The sequence below is a fragment of the Triticum urartu genome, chromosome 2 (genome assembly GCF_003073215.2).
Source record: "Triticum urartu cultivar G1812 chromosome 2, Tu2.1, whole genome shotgun sequence".
NCBI lineage: Eukaryota > Viridiplantae > Streptophyta > Magnoliopsida > Poales > Poaceae > Triticum > Triticum urartu.
The window spans coordinates 488,070,958-488,086,103 of NC_053023.1; positions in this window are offsets into that span (position 1 = coordinate 488,070,958).

Genomic DNA, 15,146 nt, shown 5'->3' on the forward strand with positions numbered 1-15,146 from the left:
TGTCAAGACGGGGTGAGGCAGCGACGGATGGGATGGGCTCTGTTTCCGCCCCCGATGAAGTTAGGGGCACGTAACCAGTGCATTTAAAGCATTTGTCCTGAGATGTGAGTGATAAGCATGTATACTGTAGCTACTTTACACCTCCTGTGTGCCTGTACGCCACTATGGACGCCCCTTGGTATAAAAGGAGGCCCAAGGCGATACGAGGGGGGGGGGACTTTTGGACTTTCCGGCCCAGTTTGCATGCATAGCAGCTAGCCGAAGCTCAAGAATACTCAAATACACCAAAAGCAGGACTATGGTTTTACGCTTCTCAGCGGCCTGAACCTGGGTAAAAATCCCTTGTGTTGATCGTTAGATCTGCTCTTTGCACACTTCTCTTCCCTGCCAAACCGTAGAAGGGATCCACGTGATCTCGTAGGAGTCGTTTCCCCGACATCGACGTTTGAAGTGGCAGCTTGTGGGAAAGAATACAACAGCGAAAAGATAACTTGTGAAACCTTGAGTGAATTTCTTTTAAATATGAGGTTACTTTCCTTGCACGATTTCGGTTCTTGTATGAAAAACCTGCACGTGAAGGAACTTTGTCACGATTGGTTGCGCCCTTGCCACTGTTTCGAGTCCGCTCAACAGTTCAAGTCGCTGTGCTAGGAATAACAAGGTATCTTGGCGGCAGCGACACCCCAAGTGGGCTACTAAGGACCTGTTCCTCGAAGCGCTCGCGGCAAGGGTGCACGCACCGGCAAGTTTTCCTAATAGAGCGTAGGGTATATGCCATACAGAGAGAGATTGGACAAGAAAGATAGCATGCATTCAATCTGAAACACAACAAGTTATATTACATCAATAGCTGCCATAGTTCTAACTTAAGATGAATTTTCTTGGGCACGAGTTCATAGCGGCAAGGAGAAGCGAAGTGGCTAGTCCCGGCGCTGGCCTTCCACCCTCTTAACCTGGTCAACCACGTCGACGATGGGCGCGACAAGCTCTTCAAGTGCCTTACGGTCTACATCCTCCGGCAAGCTGTAAAGCACGTTGGCGAGGTTGAGGACAGGGTTCCTGTACGCCACCTTGGTGAGCACCTTGAGAAGGATGCCTCAGCAAAGCTTGCGGGATTGATTGAGTGAAGCAGCTTCAAGGCGTCGAGGAGGGCCTCGAAGAACATGGTCAGTCTGGTGCTCGGAGTCACCCTCTGTGATTGCCTGGCTTATTAGGGATGATAGACTACTAATATCAATAGGGAATTCCTTCTTTTCCGGGAGCCTATTTGGACAGAACTCCAAAGTTAAGCGTGCTTATCTTGGAGTAGTGTCAGGATGGGTGACCGACTGGGTAGTTGCTCCCGGGTGCGCACGAGCGAGGACAAAGTGCGCAGAAAAGACTAGTATTGATCTGTGGGGCCAGTCTAGATCCCGCCAGGAGTAACGACCACTGGTGGGTGTGTCCGGGGCGTTACAAGTTGGTATCAGAACCGACCCTCGCGGTTACACGTATGTTTGCGGACAGGTGCGCGGTCATGTTGTTCATGATGTTTGTGACCCGTCATGGCACACGGCATGATACATGTACCAGACTGGATGCACAGACGTATGTGCCAAGAGGGAACGTTCTTGTGGCCCGACGAGGACGTCGGTTCCTCTGAGTGGGGGTGTATGTGATGTCCTGGCTTATTAGGGATGATAGACTACTCATATCAATAAGGAATTCCTTCTTTTCCGGGAGCCTATTTGGACAGAACTCCAAAGTTAAGCGTGCTCAGCTTGGAGTAGTGTCAGGATGGGTGACCGACCGGGAAGTTGCTCCCGGGTGCACACGAGTGAGGACAAAGTGCGCAGAAAAGACTAGTATTGATCTGTGGGGCCAGTCTAGATCCCGCCAGGAGTAACAACCACCAGCATGTGTGTCCGTTGGAGTACCTGAAGCTCGACATGCCCATTGTGGACAGTTGTGATGTGAGCCTCTCTATGACGTTGATGAGGCACTTAGTCCAGATCTCCACGCCTTTCACATAGTCATTGTAGGTGGCAGTGGCGCTCTCAAGCAGTTTCTTCTCATCCTGGAGGTCCTTGGCCAGGGTCTTCTCATGAGCCATGCTGCCTTCAAGGGACTCCTCCAGTGTGGTCAGCTTCAGCTTCAGATCGGCAATGGAGTCGTTGGCTATAGAGAGCTGCTTGGTCTTGTCAGATATGGTGACCTGCAACTCCGCCAAGGAATAGGCAGTTTTGTCTCTGTCGCTCTTGAGCGTCGAGACCTCCTTGCCGTACTTCTCTAGATCCACCTGCAGCTTCTCCACATTGCCGGCCAACTCGATATTGGCAGCCTCAGCAGCTTCGGCAGCATTGACGGCGTCCTTCAGCTCCCCTGCATGGTCCAACACCAGAGCGTCAAGCGCTTTCTTGTGTTCCTGCTCTAGCTCTTGGGTCTGCTGCACGAAAAGCTTCTCAATCTCCTCATCCTTGCCACGAAGCTTGGCGGCAAGTGCCTCCTCGCGAGCGGCAAGGTCTTCTTCATGAGCATCGAGCAAGACATGGCGTTCCCTTAGCTGGGCATCGTCCTTGGCGGCCTGTTGAGCGGCCTCCTCCTGTGCCGTCTCAACGTCGGACTGCTTCAAAAGGAGCTCGTCCGAACGCTAGCTCAGCTGCTCCTGGCCTGTCCTCGGTTCTTGGCAGGCCTCATTGAACCAGACCTACATCTGCTCGACACGCTTCTGGAGGTCTGCCTCAGCCGCATCGACAACCGCTGCCCTGGAGTCCAGTTTCTCCTTTCGGGTGCGGTGGAGCGCTTGAAGCTTCTGGAAATTGCTTCTCACGGCCTGGAGGAGATGGTCTTCTTTGGATCCGCTGCTGCCGGCGCTCGGCTCGTCGATGACCTTGAGCCCGACAGCGGCGATAACCTCTTCGTCAAAAGCTTCCCCCTCGGTTGGTGCTCCAGTGCTCATCGTCCCTGGGATGCTGACGAACAGATTGTCGCCAACTTTCAGATATCTGCTTGAGGGGGGCTTCAAATGTTGATGGCCGGTCCTCGACCACTGACTCCCCAGTAGCTAAGGACTTCGGGACCGATGTAGCGCCGGGCGCTCCTGTGGCGGGATGTCGTCAGTACAGTCACCGGTCTCCTTGCTGGCCTCCCCGGCACAATCCTTGGCGGCCTCTTCGTGCATGTCCTTGGCAGCCTCGTCGGCAGCGACTTTGGTGGCTTCGGCGGAGCATCCTTGGCGGTCTCCTCGATGGTGGCGTCAACATCCATCTGATCCGCCAAGGGGGATCTGAAAGCCGAGGAGGAGAAACGAGATGAAACCGAGCTTGAAACTCAAAGAAAGCGAAAAAGAGAAAAAGATTATGCTGGAAAAGCGACAAGTGCCAGGAAGCAAGTGGCATACCTATGACGAGCACCTGGGAGGTGACCCCCTCCCCGGCAACATTGGTTACCGGTATGGAGCTGCCGGTGACTGTGCTCATCAGCTCTTCCTCCACGCGTGTGGGCTCGTCAATGGAAGCCCTTGACGGGGACCCCTCTCTGGGCGGTGTGGTTGACGGAGGCAGCTGTCGGCGTTCTGGGAATGGGGGTACCCCGACTTGCCTGCTTGTGACCGATGGCGTGGCTCTCAAAATGGCCCAGTACGGCCCAGCTTCAACATCGATGACCCAAGACCCTCGCGAGGCGAATGACAACAAGACCTCCCTAAGGGGCGGCCTCACCAGGCTGGCTCCCGAGGAGCGAAGATATCAATGCAAGGTGTGCCTCGCGAGGTTCATATGATGTGAGCCATGACGACCAAGGCCAGGCGGGCGCCAGCGGGCACAGTGTAGTTTCCCCTTTGGTGTTAAGGAGGCAAGCATAGGCACGGAGTCCCGAGGAATCAAACAAAGGTTTCCATTTCGGTGCAACAAGACCAAGACCGCCAGGATGGCAGGATGGAGGTCATCGCGGAGCCACCACGGCATCACGACTAGGAGCTTTTGGAAGGCGAAGACTACTTTTGTCAGGATAGCATGTACTAGTTGTCTCCCTTCAAGTTTGGCCATTGTGGGATCCCTTCCCGCCTTACATTTGGGAAGAGGACTAAGGCCACTATAAATAGGATCTAGCCACCACCATAGAGGGGGACGGATCATTCAGACCACCCTCACACCCACAAGCTCATCAAGCTCAAGAACACCTCTCCTCCAGAGGATGCTCTCCACTGTACTAGTTCATCGTCAGCCCCTCGTGGCCAATCCACCACAAAGCATGAGTAGGGTTTTACACAGCAAGGTGGCCCGAACCTGGGTAAATTGCTGTGTCTCTTGTTCGTTGGGTTCATCGAGCTAGGCCATGGGATTAGCGAGCAGGAAGATTGGGGAGGACGAGTTCTTCGCACGCACCCCAGTGTTCGAACCTCTCAAGGGTCTGCAGAAACCTGAATCCGACATTTGGCGCGCTAGGTAGGGGTGGTCGGAGCTTCTCTTCTTCCAGTCAAACTTCCATCGCCCCACAGCTATGATGGCCAATGATCTGAGGGCTCATGCCGAGCACTGGGTTGCTTGCCCCGTCCGGGCAGTGTCATCCACCCAAGAAGACCTCCACTCCGCGGTACAGGCAGCCCGCGCACCGCCCAATACCGCCGGACACGGGCGGTGCGGGCCGGCGCCATCCGCCCTCGCACCGCGGTGTACGCGCGTCACCGCATGATCTTCAGGTTATGCCGCGACGATAGCACCACACACTCATCGGGAGTAGGCGAGCATGCGGGCTGCGCTCATCGTGGCGCAAGAGCTACGGCGATGCAGGTTGGTGGAGGGCGGTCGCGACGCCCTGCTGGAGTGGGTCGCCGATCTGCTTGACGCCGCCTGCAGGGGTGCAGGACCCTTCTGCACCCTGCCCACGCCACAGTTTGTGGCAGGGGTGCGCGTCGGACCCCGGCGTGCTTGCGTGCCCCTCGGAGCATCTATGGGTCCTGACAGCATCAACATGGCCCGCGGGGTCGCTCGTCCTACCACAACTATGCCGCCTCCAGGTGAGGCAAGCTCTGGCGGTCCCCTGCGGGGCCACAACGAGATGTCACCCCATGGACATCAGGGCCAGGCACCGAGCCCAGTGGCCCATGGCACGGGGATCCCTGGCGATGGCGCCGGCCCAGCAACCCTAGACGCCTACGTGCCCCGCATGATGGACCTGGAGCGCACGCCAGGGGAAGGCCTCGGCTCATTCCTCAAGCCAGGCTGGGTAGACGGGACGCAAGGTGTTGAGGCTTTCCACGAGGCGCCAGGAAGCTTCGTCGACCCCTTCAACGACAATAACCATTGGGTACAGCCAGTATCTCAGGAGCATGCTTACGCTAACCATGGATCGTAGGTGAACCAAGCCACAACAGCGGCCATAGACCCCAGGGCGGTGGCTCCGCCCCCCGAAGGGGAGGCGCATTGGGGGCTGCGTGGTAGAGGCCCGGAGCCAAGGCCTCCCTCGCGCCGCATGGAGCAAGGCGTAGCACGTTGGTAGGTCCTCTGCTAGGGAAGGCGCCGGTGTGCCCTTCCCCTCGGCAGAGGGCCCGCGGTCGCCGAGGGCGCCGCCAGCGTCCCCACTTGCCCCTTAGTCTCACCCTGGTTTCCAGACGCCCCAACGGTGGTCGGGGGAGGCGCAGGGCGGGGCCCTCGTCAGGCGACATGAAGCAAGGATCACGCCTACGAATGACTCCGCTCATGACACTCTCACGTAATAATGAGTGGGGCCTTACACGCCCCAGAGTCCCCTTAGTGCCGCCCTCGGGCCTCACAGGGGCTCCCGCCCATGTCCAAGTGGAAGCACCATGCTCCGTGCTGGCTTTCGACATTGTCCCCCAATGACTATGCTCACATCCAGTGAAAGCACTTAGCTCTGCGCGGGTGAGAAGACAATAAGACTAGCTAGGTGCCGGACGCGGCTGTTTGCTTTCGTCCCTTCTTCTGTAACCTGCCTTTTGGACTGAGATTTGAAGTTCTTCGTGTTTATCAAAAACGGGGGGAATTTTCTCTTGATTTGTGTCGGTTACTCGCTTTCTGCTAGCATGTTTTTCTGAGGGGCTCACACATGCTCCCCCCCCCGCGAGTGCCTCCAGGGCTGGGTGTGGTATGACGCGCCAAGCACGCTCGGGTTGGCCCGGCCGATAGTAAGGCCCCCAAGGCCAAGGAAGCAATCACCACAGGATCGCCATGCGCATACCCTGCCATAGTCCGGCATTCGTTCCTCGCGAGGCTCTCTTGGGAGAGCCAACAGGCCCCTCAGGAGACTTGAAACCTCGCGAGCCCCGGAGAGCTTGCCTCAGAAGGAAGGCAAGTCTGTGACCTCAGGACCCGCTCAAGGCCTACAAAATCAAGATAAGTCTCAGCAACAACCCTGCTCGGGGGCTCACAAGCTCACTATAGCACATTTCAAGTCCTACTTTAAAAAGACAAGAAACTGGTTTATACATTACAAGGGGACCCCCCTCCAAAATGCTCTCATGCCCTACGGGGCCATGTCCAAGTTTTTCCGTGCAGGTCAAAGCGAAGTAACGTAGGCCTAACTGGATGTGCTACCACCAGTGTCGTCCTGGCCGCCTTCGTCCATGCTACCTACACTGTCACTGACGTCGTCTTCATCATCGTCGTCCATGCCATCTTCATCCGCCATGATCGCCGCCGCATCGTCCTCGGGGGCGAACTGTGTGACAAGAGCATCCACATGATCGTCCACCCAGTACGCCAGGTTGTCCTGGATAACCCCGGGCATGGGGGCTATGACGGTGTCAAAATCAAAGTGAGGTCAAGGTTCTTGAGGTGACTGAAGACACGTGAGAATGTGCGCCCAAGGAGGCCCCAACTCCTCTCCTCAGTGAGCTCGCGAGCCCTCACGGCCCGGTCCTCCAGGCGCGTCACGACCTTAGTGAAGTAGTGGAGGTGGCCGGCATAATCTTCCTCGCGCGGGTGAGGGGCACTCTCCTCACAGATGGTGCTCAGGGCTCGGTTGGCCCTCATCCTGAGGGCCTGGAGCATAGAAGCATTCTCGCGTTGCAACGTCCGCTCACGGCACACCTTATCCGCATTGTTCTTCGCGAGGGACGTGGCGCCATCAATCTGCCACTAGAGTGACAGCAAGTCGGCGCATGTGGAGGCCAAGTCATCCTAGGCCAAAGCCTGAGCTGCCTTGGCGGCCCCCTCACGCTGTTGCGCCTCGTTCAGCTTCGCCTTAAGAGCGGCGGTCATGCCCTTAACTTCGGCTTCCAGGAGCTCCTGCTTCAGGCGGTACTCGTCAGCAAGATCCGCGCGAGCCTTCTCCACCCTCTGATCGACCTCCTCCTGGATTTTAACTTCCCACGCGATGACGGCATCCTCAGCCGTGGCCACCTGGCACTCCCTCACCTCCAGCCGCCCAAACTCCAGGCTGCGGTCTAAGGCCTCTAGTGCCTCCTCGCATATCCGGGTCTCATTCTCTTTGGAAGGTGCTCCCCCAGTGACGCGGCCAAGACGGCCCTGGACACTTCAATCTGCTGCTCAAGGGCAGCATTCGAGGACAGGAGGTCCCACTCATGCTCCTCGGTAGCCTCACAGCGACGTTCGGCCACTCTGGCCTCCTCCATGGCGCGGGCACAGGCCTCTCGTGAGGTCGCAAGGGACGCTGTGGCCTTTGCATTGGCGTGCTCATGCTGAAGATGCCCAAGGTTGATGGCGACCTTCAACTGGTGCCACTCGTGCACCAGGTGAAGGTCCTTCGTCTCAAGGCAAGCGTCGACATCAACAAGCTCTTCTCCGAGCCAGCTCAGTGCACCCATCGCCTCCTGGAAGAGCTCGTGGCATACGACACTGCGCCCGCGCGCGAGCTCCAGCGCACGGCCGAGCCCATCCTCTGTGCCGAGGGTTGTTGGGGAAGCTTGAGGTGGCCCACCTGCCCCTGCTAGGGGGCTAGAGGTCCGTGCCTTCCCCGCCACTTTTCGGGCCTCGGCGGAGGTGCTTGGTGGCGTGACCTTGCCTCCCGAGGATGAAGCCAGTGCTGGGGTTTCCCAGCCACCTGTGATGACCAATGGAGGAGCCCCGGCACGCCTTTTGCACCCCAGGCCAGGCCGTGAAGGAAGGGTGCCAGGAACGTAGGATCAAGACCCCCCCATCGGCGCATCCTCCTCTCGGGCAGGCCCCATGTCTCGCATAGAGATCAGGCATGGGGGGGCTCGAGACCAGGAGCGAGCCAAGGACTGGTGGAGGCCGCGCCTCGGGAGACCTTGCCACCGCAGCTGAAGGGACCCTGAAGAGCCATTGTCAGGAAAGGACACAACACGCAGGAAATCATGAAGATAAGGTACTTACTCATCTATGGTTATATACTTCCTCTGCTTCGGCGGCCGGATGGCGTCACCACTACAGCTTGGAGCCCCTTTCCTCTTGTAGAATGCTTCGAGGTTCATGCGAAGCTGGCCGAAGCCCTGGGCGCGACCGTCAGTGGCTGGGGCATTCGGCGTGGCTCTTGAGGCGACGACCTCGAGAGCGTCAGACTGTGGCAGCACCCCAGCCTCGACCTCAAGACTGCTTGTCTGAGCTTTGGGGTCGGCGACCTTGGGAGGGGGCGGCTCACCCGAGCCTCGGAGGTTGCCATCTCAGGAGCACCGGGCTGGGTCGTCTCTTCAGCAGCCGCCCTGGCAGAGCTCGGCTGTGCTCGCCCCCCTGCATGCACCTCTGGGGCGCTTGCAGCGGGGTCAATGGGCAGGGGGACCACGAGGACGGGGCTCTCGCGGGGTCCTTCAAGGCCGGCCTGGCACAGCCCCCACGCATCAAAAATGGGCATCTTCCTCATGAAGTCCTCTCTGTTCGAGCAACAATACAGGAGGCAGCTGAGGGAGTCTTGGATTAAGGGGTCCTCGGGCGTCCGACCTGTTGGACATTGGCCGGACTGATGGGCTGTGAAGATAAAAGACAGAGGACTATCTCCCGTGTCCAGATGGGACTCTTCTTGGCGTGGATGGCAAGCCTGGCGTTCGGATATGAAGGTTCCTTTCTTTGTAACCGATTTTGTACAACCCTAGTCCCCTCCGCTGCCTATATAAACCGGAGGGTTTAGCCCGTAGAGGCAATCATAATCATACAGGCTGGCCTTCTAGGGTTTTAGCCATTACGATCTCATGGTAGATCAACTCTTGTAACCCTCATACTCATCAATATCAATCAAGCAGGATGTAGGGTATTACCTCCATCAAGAGGGCCCAAACCTGGGTAAAAACTTCGTGTCCCCTGTCTCCTGTTACCATCAACCTTAGATGCACAGTTCGAGACCTCCTATCCGAGATCTGCCAGTTTTGACACTGACATTGGTGCTTTCATTGTGAGTTCCACTGTGTCACCGCCAGAAGGTTCGATGGCTCCATCCATCATCTACAACGATGCTGCCCCAGGGGAGGTTTTTCTCCGCGGCCAGATCTTCGTATTCAGCGGCTTCGCACTGCAGGCCAACTCGCTTGGCCATCTGGAGTAGATCGACAGCTACGCCCCAGGTCACCAGATTAGTTTTGGAAACCTGGATTATGTCGCTAATATCCGAGGAGGCTTGATCTTCCAAGGATTCACGACCCCAACCTCCGCTCTGTCCTTAAAGGCGGAGCGCCTCGCCTGGATCGAGGACGGGATTTCTAAAGCCGACGGACTATCTGTGGCAACTAGGCCCAGTACGGGAGAGCTGGAGGAAGCAGTGTCGCCGGCAACCATCACAAAGCCGGACCCTTCCCCGGATACTGGCTCCGAACTCTCGGAGTCAGCATCGTGTGAGCTTGGCCGAGGAATTCCCTTCCCGCCAGACTCCACGGATTCTTTTCTCCCTCAACAAACCTCGCCTTTAAGTGAGGCTCTGGACTTGATGCGATCCCTCGTGATTACAGAGGAGCAACGTCCGAACTACGCCCAGCCCGAACTAGGGGCTGAGAGCAGGTAATTTTACGTCTCACCCACCACCCACTTCATCGCCACAGTTGAGGACTTAACTGACATGCTCGATTACAACTCCGAAGACATCAACGGTATGGACGACGATGCTGGAGAGGAGCAAGCCGCAAACCCGCCATTTACCGGACGCTGGACGGCCACCTCTTCGTATGACATGTAGATGGTGGATACACCCAAGGAGGATGACATCGATAATGACAAAAATCCAGTAGAGGATAAACCTCCCGAGATACAACCAAAGCGCCGACGGCGCCGCTCTAAATCACGCCGCAGCAAAGACACACTACAAGAAAAGACACATTCATGACACTTCGGGCCAAACGAAATTTTTTTCTATCATACTTATGACACTTCTATGACGATAATTGTGACAAAACCTGGTATCATCATAGATGTGGTGGGGTCCTACTTCTATGACAAAAAATCATGACAGAAAATGGGCTTTTCATCCTGGGCGGTCCGGAGACGCAGCTGCATGACATTCTTTGGGCCGTCCATGATGGAAAAAACAGTGGTAGAAGCGAGGGCGAGGAAAATATCAGGGTGTTCCCGGTTACGGTGGGTGGTCGGGGCCGAGCGATGCGCGTTTCTCTCGTACACGCACGCGAGGCGTTGGGCTCTAACTAAACCCGAGTGAGGTGTTGAGCTCTAACTGAACCCGAGCGATTGCACTGGAGGCTACACGTTACTGAACCTGAGCGCTCGATCAATGGCTATTAACTGAACCCGATCAAGCGATTCCTTCGCTACTGCTGCTAACTGAAGTCGATCGATGCTGCCTTTGGATGAACAGTGAGTGTTGCTGGGGGTTTGGATGAACAGTTCCCGGTGGGGGTGGATGAATAGGATCCCGTGGTGTTGCCTCTGGATGAACAGGACCCCGATCGATATGCCGGTTGGGGGTTGGATGAATAGGACCCCGTGGAGGGCAGGATGAACAGGACCACCCCGTGGAGGGATGGATGAACAGTAGACGATGGATGGCTGGATGAACAGTAGCCCGTGGAGGGGTGGTTGAACAGGAGCACATGGAGACGGCTGGTTGAACAGTAGCTGGTGGAGTAGTGTGCGGTCGAGGCTGGATGAACAGGAGCCCGTGGATGAACAGTCACAGGTGGAGGCTGGAGGAGGTCGACAGTGGATGAACAATAGCCCGTGGAGGCTGGAGGGGGTTGACGGTGGAGAATAATAGTATCCCGTGGAGTCCCGTTTTGCGGTACATCACACCCCTCCCGATGAACAGGAACCCCGTTTCGACCGTAGCGCTCCAACACAAGTCTATTTCCTCCGTTTTGCGGTACGCCACACCCCTCCCGATCAACAGGACCCCCGTTTTGACCCTAGGAGGTCCGTTTCCTCCGTTTTGCGGTACGCCAGACCCCTCCCGATGAACAGGATCCCGTTTCGACCGTGGCCGGTCGAACACAAGGCCGTTTCCTCCGTTCCGCGGTACGCCAGGCCTCGTTCCATCGGTTGTTCCGTCCAAGCCCCCCCGATGAACACGAAGACGCATTCCGTTCTGACCTAGCTGGTTGGCTCCCCATGAACACAACAACGACACTGTTTCTCTGTTCCGACCCAGCCATGTACACGAGCCCTGGCCGTACGTATGCGCGAGTAGGCGTTTGAGACCCTGCCCGTATGTACATACGTGGGCGTATTTTCTTTCTTGCACACTGGCCGCTGTACGTACATGTACATGCTACGTGCACGCGTCTACTACGACACGTGCGCGCATCTACATTGACCAGTATGTACGTGCACGTTCGCGACCAGAATGACAATGCTACGTACGCTTCGACCAGGTGGGCCCCACTGTCAGGCACTTCCTTGCGTGGGAAGATGTAGCTGGTGGGTCCTCATAGTCAGGGGGAAACATTTTTTTCGCGGAATACGGTGGCTCGTCAAGTGGGTCCCCGCTGTCAGGAACATGAATAATTATTTTGCGTGTAATAAGGAGGCACTTCCTTGCGGCTGCTGTGGACCCAGCTGTCACCCTCTCCACGTACAGTACTCTTCCGATGGAAGTCGGTCGTTGACCACATTGACCACGCCGCGATGAGAGCACCAAGGCGGTGGACGACGGCGAGGCCTATGAAGGGGATGACGCGGAGCCAGGGAAGACGCGGTAGTGGATGCCCACGCGTAGAGGAGTATGAGGGTTCACTGGTTCACTGCGGTGTGAGGCTGCCGTCACCGCAGAATAACATGGGGTGTGGGTGAGTAGAGGGATGGTCTGGCCAGCGGTGGGAGTAGTAGGGGCGGTGAGGCCTCCGCCGCATTGCAGCCGGCCACGGGAGACAGGAGCACGAGGCACGACCTGTGCTAGTTTGGGCGGCTGGAGCAACAAGGCTAGAGGTTGAATAAGCACTCCGGTCGTTGGAAGGACATCGTACGTTCACTGGAGCTAGAATCATGCATATTTGACTAAGTTGACAAAGCCCTCCGTCCCTATCAACTTAGTAGGCCCACAAGTCAGCCTGCCACTATACTAGGTCCCAGCTAGCAGGGGGAGTATTCATTTTTTTGTGCGTAATAAGGAGGCACTTCCTTGCATGCAAAGATACAGCTGGTTGGTCCGAGCTGTCAACGGCGGTAACGTTTTTTCGCAAAATACAGAGGCCCTTCCGGTGGGTCCCAGATGTCTGGTGGAGGAATCATTATTTTGCATGTAATAAGGAGGCATTTCCCTGCGTGCGGCCGTGGACCCAGCTGTTAGCCTCTCCACGTACAGTCCACTTCAGATGCATGTCGGTCATTGACCACGTTGACCAGGCCGCACCTAGAGCACTAGGGCGGTGGACGACGGCAAGGCCTAGGAAGGGAGCGACACGGAGGCAGGGAAGACTCGGCAGTTGTTTCCCACATGGAGGGGAGTACGACTATATGAAGGTTTACTGGTTCGTCTACCGTCGCCGGAGAATAACAGCAGGTGTGGGTGAGTATAGGGATGGCTAGGCCAGCGATGGGAGTACGGTGGGGCAGTGAGGCCTGCGCGGCAGCACAAGCCACGGGGAGGAGGGAGCAGGCAGTCCCGCCGATGCTTGTTTGAGTGGCTGGAGCAGCAAGAGCAGAGATTGAAGAAGCACGACGGCCATTGGATGGAAATCCAAAAGTCACTGCTTGTGTGTCAACCTTTTTTTAGGAAAGCCTCAGATATGTGGAAAACAACATACAGCCCATCTGCCATTATTTCTAATAATTTACAGCCCATTTGCTAATTCTTAAGGTTTTTTGGAGCCCGTATTCTTTTTGTTAGCATTACAACACATATTGTGGCCACGGTTAAAAAATTATACGAAAATTTGCATATTTTGGTGCGGTCCGAACTGTTTTTAATCCCGAAATTTCGATTCACATTCAAACTGATTTTAAAAATAAATGTATATCAATATAAAATCCAACAAATTGTCCACGCATAAAAATCAATGCAATTTAAAATCTCAAAATGAAAAAAAGAAATTTGAAACTAATTGCCGGTTTGATGTGCTTTAAAAATGTACAGCCCATTTCTCATTACTGATAGGCCATTTTCTCGGCCAGCCGAATGAAGCTCTCCTCATCTTGAAAGATTTGTCGCCTAACAGGCCTGACAAAGCGACTTACTTGGAAAATCACAAAAAAACTGGGCTGTGGCCGTGGACCCAGCTGTCAGCCTCTCCACTTACAGTACTCTTCCAGTGGAAGTCGGCATTGACCATATTGACCATGCCGCACCGAGAGCACCAAGGCGGTGGACGACGGCGAGGCCTAGGAAGGGGAAGACATGGAGCCGGGGAAGACGCGGCAGTGGATGCCCACGTGAAGAGGAGTACGAGGGTTCACTGGTTCGGTTGTGGTATGAGGCTGCTGTCGCCGGAGAATAACAAGGGGTGTGGGTGAGTGGAGGGATGGCCTGGCCAGTGGTGGGAGTAGTATGGGGGAGGTGAGGCCTTCGCGGCAGCACAGCCGACCACGGGAGGCATGAGCAGGCGGCACGACCGGCGCTGCTTTGGGTGGCTGGAGCAAGAATACCAGAGGTTGAAGAAGCACTAAGGCCGTTGGATGGACACCGTACGGTCACTGGAGCTAGAATCATTCATATTGACTAAGTTGACAAACCCCTCCATCCCCGTCAACTTAGTAGTCCCACAAGTCAGCCTCCCACTGTGGTGGGTCCCAGCTGGCAGGGGGGTATTCATTTTTTGTGTGCAATAAGGAGGCAATTCCTTGCGTGCGAAGATATAGTTGGTGGGTCCGACCTGTCACCGGAGGGAACGTTATTTTCGCGAAATAGAGAGGCCCTTCCGGCGGGTCCCAGATGTGAGGTGAAGGAATCATTATTTTGCGTGTAATAAGGAGGCATTTCCTTGTGTGCGGCCGTGGACCCAGCTGTCAGCCTCTCCACGTACAGTCCACTTCCGATGGATGTCGTTCGTTCACCACGTTGACCACGCTGCGCCGAGAGCACTAGGGCGGTGGACGACGGTGATACGTCTCCGTCGTATCTATACTTTTTGTTTGTTCCATGCCAATATTATTCAACTTTCATATACTTTTGGCAACTTTTTATACTATTTTTGGGACAAACATATTGATCCAGTGCCTAGTGCCAGTTCCTGTTTGTTGCATGTTTTATGCTTCGCAGAAACCTCATATCAAACGCAATCCAAACGGGATAAAAACGGACGGAGAATTTTTTGGAATATTTGGAGAATTCCGGAAGAAAAATCCACGCGAGACGGTGCCCGAGGGAGGCACGAGGCAGGGGGGCGCGCCCACCCCCCTGGGTGCGCCCCTGACCCTTGTGGGATCCCCGTAAGGTGGTTGACGCCCTTCTTTGGCCGCAAGAAAGCTAATTTTTGAAAAAAAAATCACGGAGAAGATTTCAGTCCAATCGGAGTTACGGATCTCCATATATATACGAAACGGTGAAAGGGCGGAAGAAGAGAAAGCAGAAACAGAGAGAGACAGATCCAATCTCGGAGGGGCTCTCGCACCTCCCATGCCATGGAGACCAAGGCCAGAGGGGAAACCCTTCTCCCATCTAGGGAGGAGGTCAAGGAAGAAGAAGAAGAAGGGGGTCCCTCTCCCCTCGCTTCCGGTGGCACCGGAGTGCCACCGGGGGCCATCATCATCACCGCAATCTTCACCAACAACTTCACCGCCATCATCACCAACTCTTCCCCCCTCTATGCACCGATGTAACCCCTCTTTTACCCACTGTAATCTCTACTTAAACATGGTGCT